Below are 12,299 nucleotides of genomic sequence, written 5' to 3'. Positions count from 1 at the left end.
TGCTATCGACGCCAGGGAGGCAGCTCCCACACCTGAACCCTACCTATCGAAACATCAACTCATGAACCGGGGACCAATTGGATTACACCACAAAAGGCTTCCTGCAAGCACCGAGCTTCAGCTCACATGAGCATCTATAGAAGGAGGAAGAAGTCGCACCGCTATTGATCGGAATCCGTAGCTCTTCGTGAGTTGCTGTGGGCCATCTATGTCAAGCGGGTCATACTTAAGAGTATAAACAAAGAGAACCCCGCTCAAATTCCTATTCCTACACAAAACACAAGCTCCTGCTGCAGTTAACAAATAATATTTATTATATAAGGCATGTAGTCCTACGTCACCATTGTGTAGGGCTGTCCCTTGTAGTTTTTAAATCTTAAGCCGCCATTTTGTATGGCATTTGATATTGATTTTATTCTCTAGACGTCATCCCGTTTCCAAAATACCCATATTGATGGGTATTTGATAGTGCTGCACTGAATATTCGGCTGCCATAGTATTCGGCCGAATATCAAGCGTTGAACTTATAAAATTTCACTCAATCGTTTTGTCTACCACTCATTTGTAAGAAAATGGTCGAATATTTGCGAAACTTCGCATGTAAACACCGAGTACCAGGCACTATTCGGTGCAGCTGTAGTATTCGACAGTATTTTCCACATTTTCTTGAACCGAAAGCCGCCATCTTGGACTTCAAAATGGCATCGGATATCGATTTCCGGCTTCTAGACGTCACATCGATAAAAAAAAAATACACGCATACACATATTGATGGGTAAACAAACCACCCGTCAATGATGAATTTAACACATGCGCTTAAATGAGTGAACAATCAACAAAAGTCAGAAAATCTGCGTGAATGTGGATTGAACAGTTTTGCTTTGATACGAAACTAAGTTCATTTGACAATCAAATACGAAATGAATACGAATCAAGCCAAAACAAAGAGCATGAAAACAGATCGAAAGTGGTTCTGTTGATGTTGAAGGGGATCTGCTCGAAGAGATGACAGAATGACTTTCAATTGAAAATGATGGCTGACAGCTTCGTCGTCGCTTGACGATTTTCGATTGAAAGTGATTTTGGGGGTCTTGCTCTCGATCACGTGCGTATTCAAACTTTGGTCAGAAACGGTTTACTTATATAGGTCCAGCCAAATATAACAACCTACCCAGAGATATAAAGCTCGATTCAAAGTAAATCTGGACGCACGGTTTAATACACCACCGCGCCCCTGGTGGTTGGAGCAAAAAACGTTTGACAGGCATTTGTTGATGTTTCAGTGACGAAGAAATTGGTGAAAAATTTTTCTCGATTGATCAACGCATCCAAAAATTACGGATCAAGGAACTTGAGAAAAGAAAATTATTTGTGCACAAACATCTAGAGAACACAGTTCGAAAAAGTAGTATGAATTTCTACTCAATATGATGCACATAAAAGGAGCGTCATATATTATATAAGTTTACATTATAAACTGTGTAAAGTTCTGAGACTTTTCATGAAATGTTGCAAATATTGTATACAAAAGTCATCTTTGTAAACAACATTGCTTACAAGTTGCTCTTTTGCGTGAAATGAAATACAAGTTTTCGTCAATTAATATTAACATCACAATTAAAGTTCAGATTTTTTTGCTGTGAACCCTTCGTTGTCTGTCTCAAATATAGCAAAAATGTTAAAATTTCCAAAGTCAACGGTGAGTCTTGTAATCGAACGTTACAAGGATACTCTGAGTGTGGATAGAGCACAGCGCATCTATCATAAAAGTGGCACTAGGGACAAAGAGCTGAGGAGAAAGGTGTTGAGGTACGTGAAAAGCAACCCAGGTGTCTCCATACGTGATTTGGCAAAGAAATACGATTCCAACTCGTACTTTGCCGATCTCGCAGCCATCGAAAAGTACGAAGACGAATTCAAGCGGAAAGCTAAGCCTTCGACGTCATCCATTGCAAGTTTTTCTGTTTCTTCTGACGCTGGAAACTCGGACATCAGCCAGGCATTCTCCTGGCAGGAATTGCAGCATGCCCTCCGCTGCAGCAACGGAAAGTCGGCGGGTCCCGACGAAATCGGGTACCCTCTACTCAAGAGGTTACCAACGTCAGGCCAGCTACGGATGCTGGAGCTTTTCAACAAGCTCTGGTTCACCAACTCGTATCCAGCGTCGTGGAAAGAGAGCTTAGTCATCCCCATCCCAAAATCCAATGAAACAACCCGTGAAGCTAGCAAGTTCCGGCCAATAGCCTTGACATGCTGTATGGCCAAGGTCCTGGAGCGAATGGTCAACAGGAGGCTAAAGCATTTCCTTGAAGCCGGAAACCTTCTGGACCATCGACAGCACGCCTTCCGTCAATGGTACGGAACGTCAACTTATTTTGCAACATTAGGGGAGGTCCTCAAGAGTGCCAACGATAGCGGTCTCCACACCGAGATCGTCTCGCTGGATATATCGAAGGCCTTCAACAGGACGTGGACCCCCCTCGTCTTAGAGCAGCTTGTCAACTAGGGGCTGTGTGGACCCATGGTCCACTTCATCAAAAATTTCCTGACCGATCGCTCTTTCAGAGTCGCAGTGGGCAACACGAGGTCCCAGCTTTTCAGAGAAGAGACGGGCGTCCCTCAAGGTTCAGTTATCGCCGTTACCCTCTTCCTTGTGGCCATGAACGGAGTTTTCGGAGGACTGCCGAAAAATGTTTACATTTTCGTGTATGCAGACGATGTACTTATCGTAACTACCGGCCCAACAGCAGCACGCAACAGGATCAAGGCCCAGGCAGCAGTCTCCGCTGTAGCCAGGTGGGCCAGCGCGGTAGGTTTCCAGCTTTCGGCCACGAAAAGCGTCAGGTGCCACGTGTGTCCATCCCGGCACCGTGTCAGCGGGTCACCTATTAAAGTTCAAAGCCAGCCCATACCACTGAAGAAGACGGTCCGTATTCTGGGGGTACTTGTTGACCGGTCCCTCAACTTCGAGCAGCACTTTAAGGCGATCAAGAACAACTGCCGCAGAAGGATCAACTTGATCCGCACTATCTCTCGCCCCCACCGGTCTAACAATCGTGACACTCGTTTCCGGGTTGCAAGAGCCGTCATCGATAGTCGCCTACTGTACGGTCTTGAGTTTTTTTTTTTTTTTTTTTTTTTTTCTTTATTTTTGTGATTTTTAGCCGTAGGCTAGTTCATCACATTTGATAATCGAGGGTCAGGCTTAGGGCCTGCCTCGAAAGAAAGCGTTTCAGTCTATCATTACATAACGTACAACTGGCTCTGATTACCCACCAAAAGGGACAGACAACATTTAAAAAAACTTAATGTAAAGTGGGAGTTACATCGGGACTGTGGTGAGGAATGGATGCGCGAACAAGGTAGAGCTCCACCGTAAGAGACAGTGCCCCAGTCCGGCAGAGATACCCCGACGGCAGGAAAATAGGAAGGTGAAAGAACACGGACAGCGCAGCCCACGACGAGAGGGCTAGATTTGGTTGTATAGGTGAGCGTCCTTCAAGAATGCAATCAGCGCAGTCAACGTCGAGGGGTCGTTGCCAAGTAGCTCCCTGATGCTCTCTGGGAGTCGGTGTTGTTCGCGTAGCCTCTGAAACTCTGGGCAGACACACAGCACGTGTTCCACCGAGGCAGGGATGCTGCAGAGTGGACAAACCTTGTGGAAGGGTGTCCCACCAAAATTGTGGGAAATCCTCGCATGGCCGGTCCGGAGTCTTGAAATAATCCGCTGGTCTTTGTACTTGTGGCTGTCTTGCCAAGGTCGTACGGTTTCTTTGATCTTTCTCAGGAGGGTGGTGCGTCACTGAAACCATTCCTCCTGCCAGGCTTCCATGATGATATTCGCAATCCAACGCCTGACGTCTAGGAGTGGTACGTTCCTGGTGAAGCGGGGTCCGGATGGACCGGATCCCGCCAGCCTGTCCGCTGCCTCATTTCCAGGAACACCGCAGTGCCCGGGAATCCACGTAAAAACGGTTGAGGGTGGGGCAAAACGTGTAATGGCTTGTATCCAGGGGTGGCTCGGGGCTTCGGCTTCCAGCGCCTGGATGACGCTGTGTGAGTCCGTTAGCACAAGGATCGGTTGATCTGCAGGAGTGATGGCTGCGTCAAGAACAGCAGCGGCTTCTGCGGAAAAAACGGAACACTCCTCCGGAAGACTTTGACTTGTTGCGGTGTTTGGTCCTGCCACTCCGAGTCCCACTCCGGCCCGTGATCGCGATCCGTCCGTAAAGCGATGAACGTGCCCCGGATAAACCGACCTAAGAAGTTCTGCAACAGAGCGCCTCAACGCTACAGAGTTATCTCCGGCTTGGAATCCTCTCTTAATCCGCTTATCTATTTTGATAACGTTTGATCGCCAACTTTTCTCTCCATGCCAGTGGACCCTGGCCACCGGGGGGAGGTCTACGTTGGCTGCAGTGCGGAGGGCTCTGTTCCCCTCGTTGAGGGGAAAGACCCTATCGTTCCCGGATGTCTTAGCAGCGAGGGCAGCGGCTTTGGTGGCAGAGGCTGCAGCAGATCGATAGCGGAAAGGGAGGACTCCGGTTTCTGCACAAGCGGCGTCTGCGGGCGTGGAAGGTAGGAGGCCGGATACGATGCGTACGTAGGTATTGTATACCGGAGCGAGGATGCGGTTCAGCTTCTCGGTGGCTAAGCAGGTAATTTCGAGGCCGTAGAAAAGTCGACTGTCGATAACAGCCCGGGCGACACGAAGGCGGATCTCGCGGTTACTGGAGCGGTGCGGACGGGAGATTGTCCTGACGATGTTGATGCGGCTACGGCAGTTTTCTTTCACCGTTCTGAAGTGTTGGTCGAAACTTAGAGTCCGATCCAGAACTACCCCCAGAACGCGGACTGTTTTCTTAAGCGGAATTGGATGGTCCTGGATGGTGATCGGTGGTCCCCGAATCAGATGACCCGAGTGGCAGATATGGCACCGTACACTCTTTGGTGCGGAGAGCTGAAAACCAACAGAAAGCGCCCACCTGCTGACGGCGGAGACAGCTGCTTGGGCTATATTCCTGGTCCGTATAGTCGTTCGTCCCGTTACGACGATGAGTATGTCATCGGCATAGACGATTACGTGCACGTTCTTGGGCAGTCGGCTGAACACCCCGTTCATTGCCACCAGGAATAGCGTTACCGCTATGACGGATCCCTGGGGCACTCCAGTTTCCTCGGGGAACGGATCCGATCGAGTGTTCCCGACAGTCACCTGGAAGGTACGATCAAGGAGGAAATTCCGTACAAAATGTGTGATGTGGCCTTTCAGGCCCCAGCCGATGAGCTGCCTGATGACGCCGGGCGTCCAAGTCCTGTTGAACGCCTTTGAAATATCAAGGGATACTAACTCCGCATGGTGACCGTTGTCCTGGGCTTCCTTGAGTACATTTCCGAGGGCTGCAAAGTAAGTGGAGGAGCCGTGTCCTTGTCGGAATGCATGCTGCCGTTCGTCAAGGAGACTGTTTGACTCCAGGAACTGCCTAAGTCGACGGTTTACCATTCTCTCCATCACTTTTGCCGCGCAGCAAGTGAGCGCAATCGGCCTAAAGGAGGAGGCTTCTCCACTCGCCGCGTTGATCTTTGGAATGGGCACTACCAGGCTTTGTTTCCAGAGGTCCGGGTACGAGTCAGTGAGCCATAGGTCGTTGAAGAGAGCGAGTAGCCTCGTTTTTCCGTCGAGGGAGAGGTTTTTTAACACCGGGTATCCAATCTCGTCCGGCCCGGCAGATTTACCAGTACTGCTGCCGAGGGCGAACTGAAGCTCCCGGAAGGTAAGAGCATCGTTGATCTGGAGGGAAGGGACATCGGATGGAATTCGCAGGTCGCGAATGCTGCTTGTGGAAGGTTTGACGCGCTGGACGAAATCGCTGTCGTAGCCACTGATAGCGGACAGGCCGGCAAAATAGTTCCCTAAATTGTCAGCGATGTCCTTTGGTTCTGAGATCGTGTTGCCATGAGCTTGGATGGTAGGTGGAGTGGATCGCCGCTTGCCACTGAGAGCGTTGACGCGATTCCACAAGTCGCTCGACGATTGGGATTCATCGATTGAATCCAGGAAGTCCATCCAGCTGGATCGCTTCGCGTCGCGGATCACCTGTCTGCACGAGAGATGGCGTTCTCGGTAGACCTTCAGCGCTTCCTCCCTACCAGGATCGTCTAAGGCTAGGCGCTTAAGCCGGCGTAGGGCTTTGCGTCGTGCTTTTACCGCACATTTGGTATCCTCGTTCCACCAACGTAGGGCTTTTCGCCCGGGTACGCTACCAGTCCTTGGGATGGATAGTGTTGCAGCGTCGTATAGTACTTCCGTGAAGCTGGAGATATCGTTCGGTTCGCGTTGCTGAAAGAGAGCGTCGGATTTCTCCCTGAAAGCGTCCCAGTCGGCTTCCTCGAAGCGCCACCTGGGTCTCCGAGTCGTGGGGGGGACTGCACCTACGAAAAGCTGTATGCGGATTGGGTAGTGGTCACTACCGTGCAGGTCGGTACAGATATTCCACTGTGCCTTGTCTACGATAGATCGGCTGGCAGAGGCAATGTCGATCGCGGTGGTGTGCCGTCCATTAAAGAAGGTGGGAGCGCCATCGTTCAGCACCACCAAGTCCTCTCTCTCAAAAATGCTCGCCAGGATAGAGCCTCTGGGATCTGGGCGAGGGCTGCCCCAGTCCGGATGGTGCCCGTTGATGTCGCCGACGAAGAGCCGCGGTTCCGGAAACTTGGAAATAACTGCACTTAAGTCCCCATCCAGATTGGCTATCCGTCCGCAGGGCAGGTACGCACAGCCGATAGCTAAGTTAGAGGCGTTCTTAAGGCGGACGCCGACGATTGGCAGGTTAGTTTCGAGGTCAAGAACATCGTGTGGAATGCTCCTAAGCACCCCGATGGCCACGGAGTGCCTGAAATTGGTGCAACGCTTGTAAGTCCAATCGTATCTCCCTCCCAGCGAGCGATTGAGTTGGTCGGTTGTGACTTTGTTGACCTCTTGTAGAGCGATTATCCAGGGGGCATCGCTTTGGCTGAGAAGCTCCAATTCCCCTAGGCGGCCATGGAATCCGTTTATATTCCACTGGAGAACAAGGTTCACCGGCTTGGGCAGTGCAGGCGTGGGGTACAGGATGGTAGACTCGGCGTTGTCATGGTTTTGACTGCCACTCGGGTTAACGGGCTGGCCAATATCGTGCTGGAGAAACCCATTAATGTTCCAATCCGAATGAGACGGAGCCCCACCAGAGGCAGGAGGAGGAATTCCTCCCACCAGAGGCAGGGATGTTCCAACGGGCGAAAGGAGGTTCAGGTGGTTCTCGGCTGTGTGGTTGGATAGGTCATCATCGGACGGAGGCCCACGAAAGCCAGGCGGGGGAGTTCCGTTGGGCCGAGGCGATCTTGGCGTTGATGACGTGGTAGTGGAAGACGCCGATGGACTTGGGCCGATGACCAAATGAGACAGAGCCCCACCGGGGGCAAGGATGTCCCAACGGCTGAGTAAAAGGAGATTGCTTTCGGAATACGTAGGTTGCTGATAGGCTCCGGTATGGTGCTCGGTGATGCTGTTGAATGAGACAGGGCCACACCCAGAACAGGCGGAAGCGTTCCGCCCATCCAAGGCATGGATGTCTTGAGATGACGTACATCGCCACCGAAAAGCTCGTGCAGATACTAGCACCAACTTTTAACACCTACGTTCGGATTGTCTCCGGTCTTCTTCCGTCAACGCCCGCCGATGCCGCATGCATCGAAGCGGGTATTCTGCCCTTCCGCCATCGTATAACCGCAGCAATTGCAACGAAAGCCGCTGCCTTTACCGCAATGACCTCCGAAAATGAAAGGATCTTTCTCCTCGATGAGGGGAACAGACTCCTCTGCATGACTGCCAATTCGGCCAAAGTCCACTGGTACGGAGACAAAAGTTGGCGCATACCTCCACCAAAAATCGATAGTCGGATAAAAAGCAGGTTCAAGGCTGGAGATAACTCTGCAGCGCTGAAGAGAACAATAGCCGAACTTCTAGGCTCTGACTATCCAACCCATGTCCACATATACACAGACAGATCGCTTTCCCGAGCCGGGGTCGGAATTGGAGTAGCCGGAATTTCAGCACCGATGAGTAGCAGCCTACCACCACAAAGCTCGGTTTTCTCCGCTGAAGCTGCGGCCATCTTTGTTGCCGTTACAACACCCTCGGACCGGCCCATACTGGTGCTATCCGATTCGTACAGCGTGATACAAGCCCTTACATCGGAGACCATGACTCACCCCTGGATACAGGGTATTGTGGAGGCCACACCTCCCAACACGGTGTTTTCCTGGATCCCTGGGCACTGCGGTATCCCAGGCAACAGCGAAGCCGACAGCCTGGCAGGGTCTGGACCAGCTGGCCCCCGTTACACCGACGAAGTGCCACTACAGGACATAAAGCGATGGATAGTCAGCAAAATGTGGGAAGCCTGGGAAGCAGAGTGGTGCCAATCCCAATCCCTCTTCATCCGAAGAATCAAAGGAACGACGAGCAAGTGGACGGATATGTCGAAACTACGGGACCAGAAGGTGGTTTCTCGTCTTAGGACAGGCCATACAAGGATCTCACATAGTTTTGGTGGGACGCAGTTCCACAGAATGTGCTACGTTTGCGGAACCACTGCATCGGTGGAACACATCCTATGCCTGTGTCCGCAATACCAACAACTAAGGGAGCAGTACGCACTTCCCAACAGCATTAGGGACATACTGGGCGACGAACCTTCCACTTTAGCGGCAGTTATTTATTTCCTCAAGGACGCTGGGTTATACAACAACATTTAGGTCCTTTTAACTTTGTTTTGGCTGACGGTACATCTCTACAGGACGGGGGATTACCCATCCTACGGTGGAGCTCCGATCTTTTTCAAAACCCTACCTAACTTTGATGTACCAGATTGTTTTTTTTTTTTCTTCTCCGTTGTATTGTTAGTCTTTTTACTGGAATCTGTTTTAATTGCTTCTATTTGAGTACATGTGAATTGTAAGCCAACTCCGTAACAAAATTTGCTGGCGGAACCCCCCTCTGGGGCCTCCCATTTTATAGAGATGAACTAGCCAACGGCTAAAAATCTCTCTAATAAAGTTAAAAAAAAAAAAAAAGATTCCAACTTTTCCACCGTACGTAACATCCTTTCAAGAGAAGGATATAAGTCTTTTTGTGCCAGTAAACATCCAAATCGCTCCCTAAAACAAAATTTAGTGGCCAAAAAGCGAGCACGGTTACTATACGAACGAGTTTTGACGAAATTTGATGGCTGTATTTTAAAGGATGAAGAAACATATGTTAAAATGGATTATAAACAAATCCCCGGACGAAAATTTTACCTGGCAATTGGTCGTGGCAAGGAATCTGCAGTTGTGGCCTTAAAACCAAGGTTTTCATCACATCTAACACAATGACGTCGAAGGTTTACATTAAAGAGTGTCTGAAAAAGCGGATTTTACCCTTCATTCGGCAACACAAGACCAACGTTATGTTTTGGCCGGATCTAGCCAGCTGCCACTACTCTAAGGAGGTACTAGAATGGTATGCTGCAAACAATGTTAATTTCGTCGCTAAAGAGATTAATCCTCCGAATTGCCCTGAGTTCAGACCTATCGAAAAATATTGGGCAATTGTCAAGCGAAAACTGCGAGGATGCGGTAAAGAAGTGACAAATGCACAACAAATGCGTTTAAAGTGGAATAAGTTCGCCGGTACAGTGTCACCAGTGACTGTGCAGATCATGATGGCATCGATCACAAGTAAAGTGCGACAGTTCGTTCGAAACGGTAAAATGTAATAACTTGTTATTTATCGTTTGAAAGCTGTTGTTTAATTCTTGAGTTATGATCAGTTGAATGCGTCCAAATTTACTTTGAATCGGGCTTTACATATGCTTACAAATTGTTCATCATTTAAATCTAACATTAACCGCCTCTTCCCATTTGAACCAAAATATCACTTCGTGGCTTGTTAAATGACCCGAAGGATCAAGGAATTTGTCATCGTAACGATGTTTTTCACAAATCACAGTTTTCACACCCGCCAAAACATATTGCATAACTTTATGCAAAATATTGACCGATGCAAAAATATGCTCCATAGTTCACTGTCTTCCAGAAAGATAAAATGCAATATGGACTTCTCTCGAAATATTGGCAAGTATCCCAATCAGTAATCCCCATCCAAAAGCGTCCAACAAAGGTAACCGAACCCGCAGTCCCTTGTGCCGCTTGCAAAGATACTGAAGAAGGATATTGATTCTTCTGCTTCCACTTTGGTTCCCAATGTGCAAGATTGTGTCATAAATCGGAAACCGGATCAGGTTTGATGCAACCACATCGTACACTGATAGGCAAAATAAAGTGCCCACCCCATCATTTTTTGAATTTCTCTCATTTATTTGGTTCAAATTAAAGTAAATACACTGTAGTATTTTTTATATCTTATTCTTTATATTCTTTTTAAGTTTCACTTATAGAATACCAGATAAAAAGAAGAGACTGACTCGAAGAAAAAAAAATCAAAATGGGTGTAAAAAAGAACAGTGACAAAAAAAAGTGCCCACTGCATTTTAACTCCAGAAAACATAAAATAAAGTAAAAGAATACCAGCCTAATAGTTAATGTGTCCTCCTTTGGCCTTCAGGACCAGCTGCAGGCGCTTCGGCATGCTCTCCACTAGATTCTTCAGGTGCTGTGGATCTAGTTCTTCCCAGGCGCGCTCCAGGGCTTCAAAATAGTTATTTTTATTGGTAACACCAGTTTTGTCAACCCTGGCATCGAGAATCGCCCACAAATTCTCGATGGGGTTGAGGTCCGGGCTTTGTGGAGGCCATTCCAGTGGTTTAATTCGACATGACCGGAAGAAAGACTTAGTCTTCTTGGCAGTATGCTTCGGATCGTTGTCCTGCTGGAATACGAATTTCTCCTCAAGGCCCGTCTGGATCAGCGAAACTTCCAGATTTTCCCGCAGGATGTCGATGTAGGAATCTGCCGTCATTATCCCGTCGATTTTCACCAGGCTTCCCACTCCACCCCACGAAAAGCACCCCCAGACCATCACATTTCCTCCTCCATGCTTCACCGTGCCTTGTATGTGGCGCTCCTGAAGCTCCTCACCCGATCTACACCACACACGAACCCGTCGCTTCCGGTTGAACAGTTCGAATTTTGATTCGTCCGTCCAGAGAACCGTTTTCCAGAACTCTAGGGGCTTATCAGCATGCTCCTTAGCAAACTTAAGCCGTTTGACTTTGTTTGCCTTGCTGATAAATGGGCGCTTCCGAGCAACTTTGCTGTTCAACCCCTGTGCTACGAGACGGCGACGAACAGTTCGACTGGAAACTGTTAGCTGAAGAGCCTCCTGGATCTCGCGGACAGTTACCTTCGGGTTCTTCTTCACTTCACGCATGATCTTGGTGTCCGTTCTCGCATCCGTTTTGCGCATCCTGCCTCTGCCAGGGCGATCCACCACTGATCCGAACGATTTCATTTTCTGCAGAATTTTCCCGACCGCTGTTTTGCTGATATTGTACTTCCTAGCGACAGACCGGTGCGATTCACCGTTTTGCACATCACGAACAACCAATTTTCGGATACACACGGGAATTGCTTTCGAAATCACTACGTCCTCCATTTTTTTCAACTGATTCAAATGCGATCACGTGTACAAATGCACCAGTTCCACCCGTTTGCTTCAATACATGTCAAACTTTCAAAACAAAAACAATCGAGGGGTTTTCCGATGGAAACTTATCGAAAACATACCGATTTTTGAAGTGGGCACTTTTTTTTGTCACTGTTTTCTTTTTCAATCCAAATTGATTTTCTTTTACTTCAAGTAAAACTTTATATTTTCAGTATTCCATAGGTGTAACTTTAAAAGAATAATAAAGGTAAGACATCGAAACAGACTACGGTGTGTTTATTTGAATTTGAACCAAATAAATGAGAGAAATTTCAAAAATGATGGGGTGGGCACTTTATTTTGCCTATCAGTGTAAGCCTCCCTCCTCCCGCAACGATGTATGCAATCTGGAACCACTTCTGAAGAAAGAATCCTCTTGCCTTTTGGCAGAAAGAATTGGTTGGAACCACTTTTTTTTTTCGGGTCCCCCATGTCATCTGAGGGGTGAATGAGAAAGGTTATGTAAGTGGGGAGCTTGATCACTATCCAACACGTGGGACCAACTTGGAGCAGCAACTAGAGAAGAGACACTTTGTTCCATTGCAAAGAAAGATGCAGGTGAAGTGGGTCAACATTGAATAGCCACAGTGCAAGCAACCGGTCTAGAGAAAAG

General features: G+C 48.4%; 1 protein-coding gene across 1 annotated transcript in view; it reads left to right on the top strand.

Annotated features, from left to right (window-relative positions):
• The window catches only part of LOC135696859 (uncharacterized), a 616,504-nt gene that overhangs the window by 420,943 nt on the left and 183,262 nt on the right, over positions 1-12,299 (top strand). The gene's annotated exons all lie outside the window — the stretch shown is intronic.

The sequence above is a fragment of the Ochlerotatus camptorhynchus genome, unplaced genomic scaffold, assembly GCF_037179485.1.
Source record: "Ochlerotatus camptorhynchus isolate MF236.1 unplaced genomic scaffold, CSIRO-AGI_Acam_v1.1 ptg000062l, whole genome shotgun sequence".
NCBI lineage: Eukaryota > Metazoa > Arthropoda > Insecta > Diptera > Culicidae > Ochlerotatus > Ochlerotatus camptorhynchus.
This window is presented reverse-complemented; position numbering and strand designations above follow the sequence as displayed.